Raw genomic sequence first — 13,003 nt, 5'->3', positions numbered from 1 at the left:
CTGACCTTCGCGTGAGCCCTATCACTGCCGGCCATAGGGGGTCAACATTCACTGGGTGCAGACTCCGCGCCGCCCCTTCTGCTCCAAGGAGGCTGCGGCCGGAAATTCCAGGGCTGGATCTAAGCCCACCCCCTCCTTTTCGCCGGTCGCCCGAACCTCCCAGCCTACCTGTTTACCTGAGATGCGCCTGGCACTGCCTGGCGAGCCGACTCTGGGCGCTCGCCCCGAGTTTCAGAGGCCCGACGCGTGGCCACCACATCAGCCAATCGACGCTCGCTCGGGAGCCTCTCGACCCTGAAGCCCGCCCGCCCGCCTGGGAAGGTGCGCGCGCCCGCAAACGACCGGGCGGGGCCCGATGGGGGAGGAAGCCAGACGCACGCCGCGCGCCGGGGCCACGGGGAACCAAGGCGGAACGGGCGCCCGGCGGGAGCTTGCGGCGCTCACTGGGCATGCGCAAACCGCGGTGCTAAAACCACGGGGCGGGGCTTCTGGAGGACTGTGCCAGCTTGGGAAGTACTTGTAAGAGTTTGGAGAAGAAGACGGATTTAGTAGTTTCCGGTGACTGCGCCGGCTGGACGCTACGGTGTCCACTCCGAGACTACGAGCGCGTTCTATTAGAGCAAAATATTGCCCCGACAAAACCTAATCGGGCTAGAGGAGGAAACCTTGTGGTTAAAAACGTGTCTTGTGGCCTCAACTTTAGCCTTGCACTGTCCAAGAAGTTGGAGGAATTGCGGTTTTCTGGTTGGTTTGTGTGTGGTTTGGGATGAGAGGACACCGGGAGGGGGGCATATTGCGAAGTGATGGTTGAATGAAAAGAACTGAAGTTGGACTCCAGTTGGGTGAGCAAAAAGCAATACCTAGCTCCTGACCAGGGAATATTTACAAACTAAAACTTGAGGGTGGTAAACTTTTTGACTGAAGTACTAGAACGAGATCTGGATGCTTATGTTCAACTAATGGATTCTTTAAGTCTCAGTGTTAAACCTTCCAGAATTAAAGAATTAAGTCAATTCATGTACTTCTGTGTTTAGACAAGAAAGGACTGACATTGTTAAATAACTGCTGGTAATTCAGATGTGGTTTTCTTGTTTCCCATATCAGTATTGCTTTTATAAATGTCACCTTAACTCCTTCAGATACCAAATATTTATTGAGTACATACTATGTGCCTGGAACTCTTCTGGGTGTTTGATAAGCAATAGTAATGGTTTTTTACACCACATCCCCCAGAGAATTGGCATAATAGGAAGTGTGGACAGTTTCCCAACACTTTATTAAATCCAAAAAAGGGGAGTGAAAAAATAAGACATAAAAAATGGGATATAAGTTGGTTGAAACAAAATAGGTTATAATATTCATAAGCTATTGGCTATTTTATTGTAATGAATGGACAGTGTCTGAAGATGTTTGTTACAGATTCAGCTTTGAAATACATTTTTCTTTACTTCAGTCAAGGTCTGAAATAGATATTTATTGACACAAAGTACCATCATATATATGAGACAAATATAGAGAAAATAGAGAAGTAGTATAGTTTGTTAGAGTAGGTAGGAAGGGCATTCCAATCAAGAATGACTTCTGAAAAGGTTTAAGTCCACCCCAAATTATGTGTAAAAGGAAGAAGAGAAAGTTGCTTTTCCTAGCTAAGAAATAACAAGAAACAAGGGGGGAGAGTGACCACAACATTGAGAAAATTCAAAACAAATAATGGGTTTATAAGTTAAATTTAGAGAAAGTGATTATACTATTTTTCTTTGGGTAAAGGTATATTAACCCTAGTTTTTTTATTTTTTATTTTTTTTAACGTTTATTTATTTATTTATTTTTTTTCAACATTTATTTATTTTGGGGACAGAGAGAGACAGAGCATGAACGGGGGAGGGGCAGAGAGAGAGGGAGACACAGAATCGGAAACAGGCTCCAGGCTCTGAGCCATCAGCCCAGAGCCTGACGCGGGGCTCGAACTCACTGGCCGCGAGATCATGACCTGGCTGAAGTCGGACGCTTAACCGACTGTGCCACCCAGGCGCCCCATAACGTTTATTTATTTTTGACACAGAGAGAGACAGAGCATGAACGGGGGAGGGGCAGAGAGGGAGGGAGACACAGAATCGGAAGCAGGCTCCAGGCTCTGAGCCATCAGCCCAGAGCCTGACGCGGGGCTCAAACTCACGGACCACGAGATCGTGACCTGAGCTGAAGTCGGACGCTCAACCGACTGAGCCACCCAGACGCCCCTAACCCTAGTTTTTAAAAGCTCATCTGGCTGCTAAAAGTCTAAGGTAAAGAGAAAACCCCATGTTATCTTTCCCTTTGGTAAGTTGTTTTTTCTTCCACCTTTGTATCCAGTGATATCAAACATTAGGTCTTTCTCCCTAGTCCTTCCTCTAACTTACTCAAGGTAACTTTTTAATGTTCTTTTCCTGAATTTTTCAGATCTCAATAGCTATTTTTTTCCCAAACCTCTTCACACCACTGTTGCTCATATACACATTTCTTTATTCTCTATCCTGCTAACAGTTGCCAGTCTGTAAGAAATGAAGGAGACCAATTACAGCGTTCTTTCCTGTTCTCAAGCTAATTATCAAAGATCATCACTTTTAAAAGTTGGGCTTTTGCAGAAATCTCAATAAGGATGAGAGGGAAAAGAAAATGAACTCCCTTTTTTTTTTACAGGGAGCAAAAGAATGTCAGATCATGAATGCTCTCAACTCCACAAATATCTTAAGCCTCCTGCAATGTGCCAGGCACTGCAATCAGTTCTGGAAATAGAGTAATTAATAAAAACTATGTATACAAGTACATGAGAATGCCATGTGCATTTAGGCAGGGTAATCTAGAGAAGTAGAAACAAGATTTCACATATATATAAATCAATTGTATTTCGATACACTAAGGATTACCAATCTGAAAAGGAAATTAAAATCTCATTTACTATGTCATCAAAAAGGATAAAATACTTAGCAATAAACTGAGGAGGTGAAAGACTTGTACACTGAAAACTATAAAATATTGCTAAGAGAAAATACAAACGGAAAGACATCGTCCTTGTGAATTGGAAGAGAATATTGTTAAAATGTACATAGTACCCAAAGTGATCTACAGATTCAGTGCAATCCTGATCAAAATCCCAAGGCATCTTTTGCATAAACACAGAAAGAAGATTGTAAAATTCATATGGAACCACAAAACACCCTGAATAGTCAAAGCAAGCTTGAGAAAGAACAAAGTGGAGGCCATACAATTCCTGATTTCAAAACATTCTACCGAGCATAATAATCAAGTGGCATTTTCATGCCTCTTGATAATGTCTTCCCTCTGTGCATGTCTGCCTCGGTGTCCAAATTTCCCCATTTTTATAAGGATATAATCACACTGTATTAAGATCACCTAATGACCTCACTATAATTTGATTATTATGCAAAGACCCTCTTTCCAAATAAGGTCTTATTCTGAGGTGCTGTAGATTAGACTTTACATCTTTTTGGAGGGACACAATTCAACACATAACACCACCTTGAGAAACATGAAAATGAAAATATGACATTCCAAAAGTAATGGAATGCAGTGAAAGCAGTGCTAAGAGAGAAATTCATAGCTGTAGATGATTATATTTAAAAAGAAGACCTCTCAAAACAAAAACTTAACTTTATACCGTAAGGAAGTAGAAGAGCAAGCTAAACCTAAACCCGCAGAAGGAAGGAAATAATAAAGATTACAAGTGAGACAAATGAATACTTAAAAATTCTAATAACTTCAACTAGATTGGTGAAGAAAAGAGTAAAGATGTAAATAAATTAGAAGTGAAAGTGGTGCCATTACTACTGACCTTAGATAAATTAAAATAATTATAAGAGAATATTATGAACATTTGTATGCCAGCAAATAATGTAGATTAAATGCACACATTCCTGAAACACACATTACCAAAACTTACTCTAGAAGAAATAGAAAGATATCAACAGACCTATAGCAAAGAGACTGAATCAGTAATTAAAATAAAAACAAATCCAAGACTAAATGGCTTTGCTGGGCAATTCTACACATAAAGAAGAATTAACAGTTTTACTCAAAAAAAGAAGAGGAGTAAATGCTTCCTGATATACTCCATGAAATCAGCTTTACCCTTATGCCCTTATACCCTTATACTAATGCCATCACAAGAAAACTACAGACCAGTATCCCCAACCAGTCCCCCTTATGATGCAAAAATTCTCAACAACTACTAGCAAGCCAGACTCAAAATCACATTAAAAGGATTTATCCCAGAAATACAAGGGTGGTTCAATATAACTCAATCTATATAACACAACATATTAATATAACAAAGGAAAAATGCCCACATGATCATCTCAATAAATTATAGAAAAAGCACTTGACAAAATTCAACTTCCTTTTATGATAAAATACTCAGAAAAATAGGAATTGAAGGGAACTTCCTTAACATGATAAAAAATCATGAAAAATCCACATGTAACATTCAATGATAATGACTGAAAGCTTTTCCCCTAAGGTCAAGAACAAGACAAGGATGCCTAATATTATCACTGCCATTCACATTGTACTGGAAATCCTAGAGAGAGCAATTATGAAAGAAAAATAAAGGCATCTAAATTGGAAGGGAAGAAGTAAAATTATCCCTATTTGCAAATGACATGATTCTACATAGACAAAATACCAAAGAACCCACAAAAAAATTAATACATGAATTCATCAGAGTTTGAAGACACAAGATCAATAGACAAAAATCAATTGTTTCTATACACCAGCAATAAATAATCCAAAAAGGAAATAAAATACTTTACTACAGAACCCAAAAGAATAAAATATGAGTGATAAATTTAGCCAAAGAGTTTGTGAAAGACTTGTACACTAAAAGCTACAAAACAATGCTGAAAGAAATTAAAGATGTAAGTGGAAAGGTGTTCTGTGATTACAGATTAAAAGATGGCACAACTGAATTGCACTATTCTACAGATTCAGTCCAATCCCTACAGAAATCCTAATGGCCTTTCTTGAATAAATTGGTAAACTAATCTTCAAGTTCATAGAAAATTGCAAGGGGCCCCAAAGAAATTCAAGTAAACACTTGAACCCCTATACCTCTCACTTTTTTTTCCATTTTTAAAAAATTATGCCTTATTATCTTTTTTAATGTTTATTCATTTTTTCGAGAGAGAGACAGAGTGCAAGTGGGGGATGGGCAGAGAAAGAGGGAGACACAGAATCCAAAGCAGGCTCTAGACTCTAAGCTGTAAGCACAGAGCCCAATGCAGAGCTTGAACTCACAACCTGCAAGATCATGACCTGAGCCAAAGTCAGATGCTTAATCAAATGAGCCTCTCAGGTGCCCCAAAGCACTTCTGGCAGCGGTGGGATCTCACCTTAATTCAAAAGCTAGAAATGATTAAGCTGAGTGAGGAAAGCTTATTGAAAAGCCAACAGAAGCTGAAAGGTAGGCCTTAGTGCCAAATGGCCAAGTTGTGAATGCAAAAGAAAAGCTCTTGAAAGAAATTAAAAGTTCTACTCCAGTGAGCGCAAGAACAAGAAAGCAAAGCAGTCTTACTGCTCTTAGGGAGAAAATTTTAGTGGTCTGCATAGATCAACCAGACACAACATTCCCTTAAGCCAAAGCCTAATCCAGAACAAGGCCCTAACTCTCTTCATTTCTATGAAGGCTGAGAAAGATGAGGAAGCTGCCAAAGAAGAGCTTGAGGTATAAAAAAAGAAGCCATCTGCAGAACACAATAGTGCAAGGTGAAGCAGCCAGATATCTGGAAGATCTAGATAATTAATGAAGGTGGATACACCAAACAACAGATTTTCAGTGTGGATGAAAAAGCCTTTTATTGGAAAAAGATGGCATCTAGGATTTTCATAGATAGGGAGAAGGCAATACCTGGCTTCAAAAGCTTCAAAGAATAGGCTAACTCTCTTATAAGAGTCTAATGCATCTGGTGACTTTAAGTTGAAGGCAATGCTCATTTATCATTCTAAAGTTCCTAGGGCCCTTAAGAACTATGCTAAATCTACTCTGCCTGTGCTTTATAAAGGTAACAACAAAGTCTGGATGATAACAATCTGTTTATAACATGGTTTACTGAATATTTTAAGCCCACTGTTGAGACCTACTACTCAGAAAAAAGAATTCCTTTCAACATATCACTGCTCATTGACAATGCACCTGATCACCTAAGAGCTCTGATGGAGATGTGTGATGAGATTAATGTTGTTTTTAGGCCTAACACAACATCCATTCTGCAGCCCATGGATCAAGGAGTATTTTTGACTTTCAAGTCTTATTATTTAAGAAATATGTTTTGTAAGGCTGTAGCAGCCATAGAGAGTGATTCCTTTGATGGATCCAGGCAAAACAAATTGAAAACCTTCTGGAAAGGATTCACCATTCTAGATGTCACTAATAATATCTGTGACTCATAGGAAGAAATTGAAATATCAACGTTAACAGGAGCTTGGAAGAATTTGATTCCAACTCTCAATGATGACTTTCAAGGATTTAAGACCTCAGTGGTGGAAACAGCCACAGAAGTGGTGGAAATAGCAAGAAAAATGAATTACAAGTGGAGCCTAAAGATATGATTGACTTGCTTTGATCTCATAATCAAACTTTAACAGGTGAGTTACTTCTTAGGCACAAAAAAAAAGTGGGTTCTTGAGATGGAATATACTCCTAATGAAGATGCTGTGAGGATCGTTGAAATGAAAACAAAGGATTTAGAATATGACATAAACTTAGTTGATAAAGCAGTGGCAGGGTTTGAGACAACTGAAACTCCAATCTTGAAAGATCTATTGTGGGTAAAATGCTATTAAAGCATGCTACAGAAATATGATTTATGAAAGGAAGAGTCAATGGATGTGGCAAAGGTCTTATTTTAAGAAATTGTCACAGCCATTCAACTTCAGCAACCACCACCCTGATCAATCAGCAGCATCAACTTTGAGGCAGGACCCTCCACCAACAAAAAGGTTATGACCCGCTAAAAGTGCACATGATAGCATTTTTAGAAATAAAATATTTTTAAGTGAAATTATGTACATTGGTTTTTTTTAGACATAATGCTATTGCACACTTAATAGACTACAGTGTAATGTAAATGTAAATTTTATATACACTGGGTAACCAAAAAATTCATTTGAGTCTATTGTGACATTTGATTTACTGCATGGTCTGGAAGTGAACGCACACGTGATATCTCAGTGGTATGCTTGCACAAAAATTAACTCATAATTAACCAACAACAAAATAGTTAAAACCATAATACTATTATGAGAAAATTTAGGATTAAATCTTTATTACCTTGAGTTTGGCAGTGAATTCTTTGACACCAAAAACATAAGCAACAAAAGAACAAATAGATAAGTTGGATTTCACCAAAATTAAAAACTTTTGGGCATCAAAGAATATTATCAAGAATGTAAAGACAACTTACAGAGTCAGAGAAACATGGGCAAGTCATGTATCTAAGAGTTTAATATACAGAATACAGTAAAACCTTGGTTTGTGAGCATAATTCATTCCAGAAACATGCTTGTAATCCAAAGCACTTGTATATCAAAATGAATTTCCCCATAAGAAATAATGGAAACTCAGATGATTGACTCCACAACCTAAAATATTCATTTAAAAATGATTATAATACTGTGATATACAAAATAATAAAGAAACTATAAAATATGAAGAAAAATAAACAAATTAACCTGCACTTACCTTTGAAAACCTTCATGGCTGGTGTGAGGGAGACAAGAGAGAGGAGGGTTATTGTGTAGGACAACTTTCCAACTTTCACTAACACTAACAGAATCACTACTCTCTATTGGCTCCATGGAATATTTTCCTGCATGGGGGCCATTGTACATGCTCGCACGTATGTTGACTACAGTACAGTATTAATAAACTCTTGTCGGGGCACCTGGGTGGCATCTGACGTCAGCTCAGGTCATGATCTCATGGTTTGTAAGTTCAAGCCCATGTTAGGCTCTGTGCTGATAGCTCAGAGCCTGGAGCGTGCTTTGGATTCTGTGTTTCCCTCTCTCTCTGCCCCTCCCTCACTTGCCCTCTGTCTGTCTCTCTCTGTCTCTTGAAAATAAATAAAATGTTAAAAAAATTAAAAAAAACCTCTTGTCAAATACTGTATTTAATGTAACTAGCAATAAAGCAGCAGAGGAAAGGGTCTATATCTGCAGGCAGCCTGACCTAGAATGAAGCAAAGCATTCCTAACCTTACTCTTACATGGAAAAGCAAAGGACTGTCCATAGGTGCTTTGAAGTGGCAAAAAATACACTAGTGCCAGTTGTAGGCACCTTCCAATGTTCTGAAAAATCACTGATTTCTGCCAAACATAGTGGCTTGAGACCAAGCATCCGAGCATGAGAGATGATCACCCATAATCCCGCAGTGAGAAAGACACAAAGAACTATTGGCTCAGTTTTGATCATGTGACATTTGGCATCACATACTACTCATATTGCAAGACATTGCTTGTTTATCAAGTTAAAATTTATTGAACATGTTTGATCATCTTGCAGAACACTCACAGAACAAGTTACTCAAAATCTGAGGTTTTACTGCTTATAAAGAACTCTTACAACTCAATAACAAATATAGTCCAATAAAAAAATAATCAGTGGACTTGAATAGATATTTCTCCAAAGAAGATATACAAATGGCTAACAAGCATGTGAAAAGATGGCCAACTTCATTGGCCACTGAGGAAATGCAAATTAAAGCCACAATGTGATACCACCTCCTCATGCAGACTAGGATGGCTATAATAAAAAATAAATAAATAAAACTAAAGGAAAATATATTTTGGGAGGAATGTGGAGAAGTAGGAAGACTTGCACATTTCTTTGGATATGTAAAATAGTATAGCCCCTGTGGAAAATAGTTGGTAGTTGCAATAATCCCATTCCTATGTATATACTCAAGGAAAATGAAAAATATATGGCCACACAAAAATTTGTACACAAATGTTTATAGCAGCATTATTCTTAATAGCCTAAAGGTGGAAACAATCCATCAATAAATGAGTGAATAAACAAATTGTGGGACATAAAACGGAATTATTACTCAACTGTAAAAATGAATAAAGTACTGATACATCCTACAAAGTGGGTGTATTTCTTTTTTTTTTAATTTTTTTAATGTTTATTTATTTTTGAGAGAGAGAGACAGAGTATGAAGAGGACAGGGGCAGAGAGAGAGGGAGACACAGAATCCAAAGCAGGCTGCAGGCTCTGAGCTGTCAGCACAGAGCTCAACGACCAGCGACCAGGCGGTGAGTGTTTCTAAAACATGATACTAAGTGAAAGAATTTAAGCATGAAAGGTTACATATTGTATAATTCCTTTTATATGCAATATTCAGAATTAGGTAAGTCCATAGAGACAGTAAGTATATTAGCAGTTGCCAGGAGATTGGAGAAGGATAAAAGAGGAGTGATTACTCAAAGGGTATGAGATATTCTTCTGGGTCAAATGTGAGTCATTAACTAAATTAATATTTATTAAATGCCTACTATGTTCTAGACAGTATTTCAGTCACTCTTGCATGGACTTGACATTCAAAAAGAGGTAAAGACTAGGAATAAACAAATAAATACAGAATATATGTAGGTGTTGAAAATGTAATGGAGAAAAGTCAGGCTACACAAAGAGTGAAAAAGTTGAGAAGTTCAATTTTAGACATGTAAAGTTATCTGTTAAAGTAGCTTTTGTGGAGATGCCTAAAGGAAGGAAGCAAGTCATGGGAATGTCTAGGAAAAGAACATTCCTGGCACAGGGAAAAGCAAATGCAAAAAAAAATGGGAGCATGCTTGAAAGTGTTCAAAGGAATACTAAGAAAATCAGTGTGATGAGAACAGGGTGAAAGAGAAGGGTGTTAGGAAATGAGTCTGGAGAGGTAGCGAGAGCCATATTGGGCATCTTTTGGGCTTATGGCTAGGACTTTAGATTCTATTCCAAGGATGACAGGAGGCCGCTAGATGGTTTAGAACAGGTAATATCTGAACTATGCTTTAAAAAGATAACTCTAGCTACTGTAACCACAGTATTGAATTCAGTTTATAAGAAATGTCACATCCATAAGTGCCTAGATTACCAATTCTGAGAGCAGGAAATGTCTGGCTTTCCCACCCAACTCTTCCACTAAGTAGTTTGGTGACATAGGTGAGGTCCTCAATCTCTTCCCACCTCAGTTTCCTACACTGTCAAATAAGGAAGTGATTAAAGTCTCTTCCAGGTCTATTATTCTATGATTCTAGAAAGTTAATATAGGCTTCAGTATCATATGAGCTCTTTTACTTAAACTAGTGATTCTCTCACTTAAGGGCACTTTTGCCCTGCAGAGAACATTTAAGAATGTCTGGAGACATTTCTGTTGGTCACGACTTGGGATGGAGTTGCTACCAGCAGCTAATGGGTAGAGGGTACGGATGCTGTTAAATATCTTGCATTGCACAGGACAGCCTCCCACAACAAAGAATTATCTGCCCCAAAATGTTAATGGTGCCATTGTTGAGAAACCCTGACTTAATGCACAGAAAATTCATACCTTTCATACATAGGCAATTTGTGACACCAAAGTTTAGGATACCACAAGCTATTTACTGTGAATAATTTCACATTTAAATTTTTTTTTATGTATAGAAAAGTTGAAATTAAAATTAGAACATAAAAACAACACAGCTAGTGATTCAGAGAGAGGCCTCCTAAATTATATATACTTAGGTTCAAAGAATACCTCAAATACTCAGTGTGATTTCAGGCAAGTTACTTAATCTGTATGCCGGTATAAAATGAGGATAAGAATATCTGTCACAGAAATATTGTGAACAAGATAATGGGTTACAAAATGCTCAGCCCATTGCCTGGCATAAGCATTAAATGAAGATTGTCATTATTACAATTTGCTAGGTAGGCTGAATATGGCAGGTGAGTTGCAGGTTCTCTCCACTTTTCCAGAATCTTCCAGATTTCCCCCTCCCCAATTCTCTTTTGTTTTGTTTTTTTTATTTTTAGGTTTATTTATTTGAGAAAGAAAGCACCGGAGGGAGGGGCAGAGAGAGAGGGGGGAGAGAGAGAATCCCAAGTAGGCTTGTCAGTGGAGAGCCTGAGCAGGGCTTGAACTCACGAACCAAGAGATCATGACCTGAGCCGAAGTAAGACACTTAACTGAGTGTCTAATCTTCCATGAACCAAGATTTTAGACGTCTACTCTACCAACCTTTTTAGAATTGAGTCTAAAATTAGTTTTGATTGAAGGCTGGGGAAGCTCTCCTAGGAGCAAAATGCATAGATTTCTGCACGTTGACCACACAGAAGTCTTAACTTCTAGATTCCAAGCGATGTCCCAAATAACAGAACTCTGATACATATATGACCTCTAAGTGTTATTCCTGTCATATCACAATAAAATATTTTAAAAAGTTTCCCAAGTAATTATTTTGTTCACACTGTCCAGTAAAGTCCCTTGGAATTTAGAAATGTTCTGTTAGATAATGGGAAAATCTAATGTACCAGAACCTAAGATCTGTCCTAAATAATAACATGATGCCTTGGTATTTGTAAGTTATAAGCCATTAAGAGCTTAGAGCAATGATAGACCCACAAATTTTAAAGCATGAGTCTTTCACTTGTAAATAGCATTTCTTCAATACTTCTAATACTTCTGTATAAGAATATTATGGAATAATGGGTCTTTTTGAATAGTTCAAGAGTTATAATCTCTCCCAACTTTCTACCCTATTCCATGGATGGACTTGGGAGTACTCTATTACATGGATGTATGCCAAATTCTGCATTTGTGGGTCTGTGTTTTGACACCTAAATAAAAGAGTCTATGGGCCTACAGAGGCTATGTATCTCTTAGTAAATGGTATTTTGAGATGTGGGTCCAGTCATAGTTGGAATACCATGGGGTTATACTGTATTTTCTAGTGACACACTAATGAAGTTAACTTTAAGTTTGAGGAAAACAAATTTTTTCAAAATGTGCAAATACTGTCATTTTAAAATATAGCTCTTCGATGAATGGATAAAGAAATTGTGGTTTATACACACAATGGAATACTACGTGGCAATGAGAAAGAATGAAGTATTGCCTTTTGTAGCAATGTGGATGGAACTGGAGAGTGTTATGCTAAGTGAAATAAGTCATAGAAAGACAGGTACCGTATGTTTTCACTCTTATGTGGATCTTGAGAAACTTAACAGAAGACCATAGGGGAGAGGAAGGAAAAAAAAAAAAACAGGTTAGAGAGAGAGGGAGCCAAAACGTAAGAGACTCTTAAAAACTGAGAACAAATTGAGGGTTGATGGGGGTGGGAGGGAGGGGAGGGTGGGTGATGGGCATTGAGGAGGCCACCTGTTGGAATGAGCATTGGGTGTTGTATGGAAACCAATTTGACAATAAATTTCATATTTAAAAAATAAATAAATAAATAAAAATAAAATATAGCTCTTTATTCCTAAACTTTTCCCCAAAGTAGTAAACAGTGCTGTTTATTTTCCAATATATTCTCCCCTCCTTCCATAATGTTTTTTTCCCCCCTAGACTCATTGCCACACGGCAAAATACTATTTTTCCCAACCTCACTCGTACCTAGGTATACTCCATGTGGCCAAGTTCTGACCAATGAGATCTGTATAATTTCCAGGTCTTTTTTTATGCTTCTTGTCTTTCTCTTCTTTCTGCTGGCCGGAACCTTATTCATGGCTTACATGAGGGAAAAGAAATTTCTATCTTATTTAAGCCACTATTGTTTTGGTCTTGAACAGTAGCTGATCCAATGGCCCAATACAAAAACTTTATTCCAACAAGACACTGAAGACATTATTAGATATTTATGTTCAGTGAGTATTTTAGGGTACCTGGCAGTTAAGTTTCTAGCCATTCTAATTATGTAGTTCTCAACCAAATAATCATTTTAAAATAATTTAATTTAAATAATCATTTAAAAATATAAGCTTGACACT

The 13,003-nt window shown here is 37.8% G+C and overlaps 1 protein-coding gene across 7 annotated transcripts in view; it reads right to left on the bottom strand.

Moving 5' to 3' along the window:
- MIPOL1 (mirror-image polydactyly 1) overlaps nucleotides 1-13,003 on the bottom strand; it is a 329,171-nt gene that overhangs the window by 313,736 nt on the left and 2,432 nt on the right. For 4 of the 7 annotated variants that reach the window (XR_007153079.1, XM_047863345.1, XM_047863350.1 and 1 more), the window contains exon 1: nucleotides 177-426. The exons of 2 other annotated variants lie outside the window; for them this stretch is intronic. The gene's annotated coding sequence lies outside the window, so the exon portion shown is untranslated. Of the gene's footprint in view, nucleotides 1-168; nucleotides 427-13,003 lie in introns of those variants that run through there. One more of the 7 variants, XM_047863346.1, reaches the window with a different exon arrangement.

The sequence above is a fragment of the Prionailurus viverrinus genome, chromosome B3 (assembly GCF_022837055.1).
Source record: "Prionailurus viverrinus isolate Anna chromosome B3, UM_Priviv_1.0, whole genome shotgun sequence".
Classification (NCBI taxonomy): Eukaryota; Metazoa; Chordata; class Mammalia; order Carnivora; family Felidae; genus Prionailurus; species Prionailurus viverrinus.
Note: the sequence above shows the minus strand (reverse complement) of the source record. Positions and strands in the feature narration are given on the sequence as shown.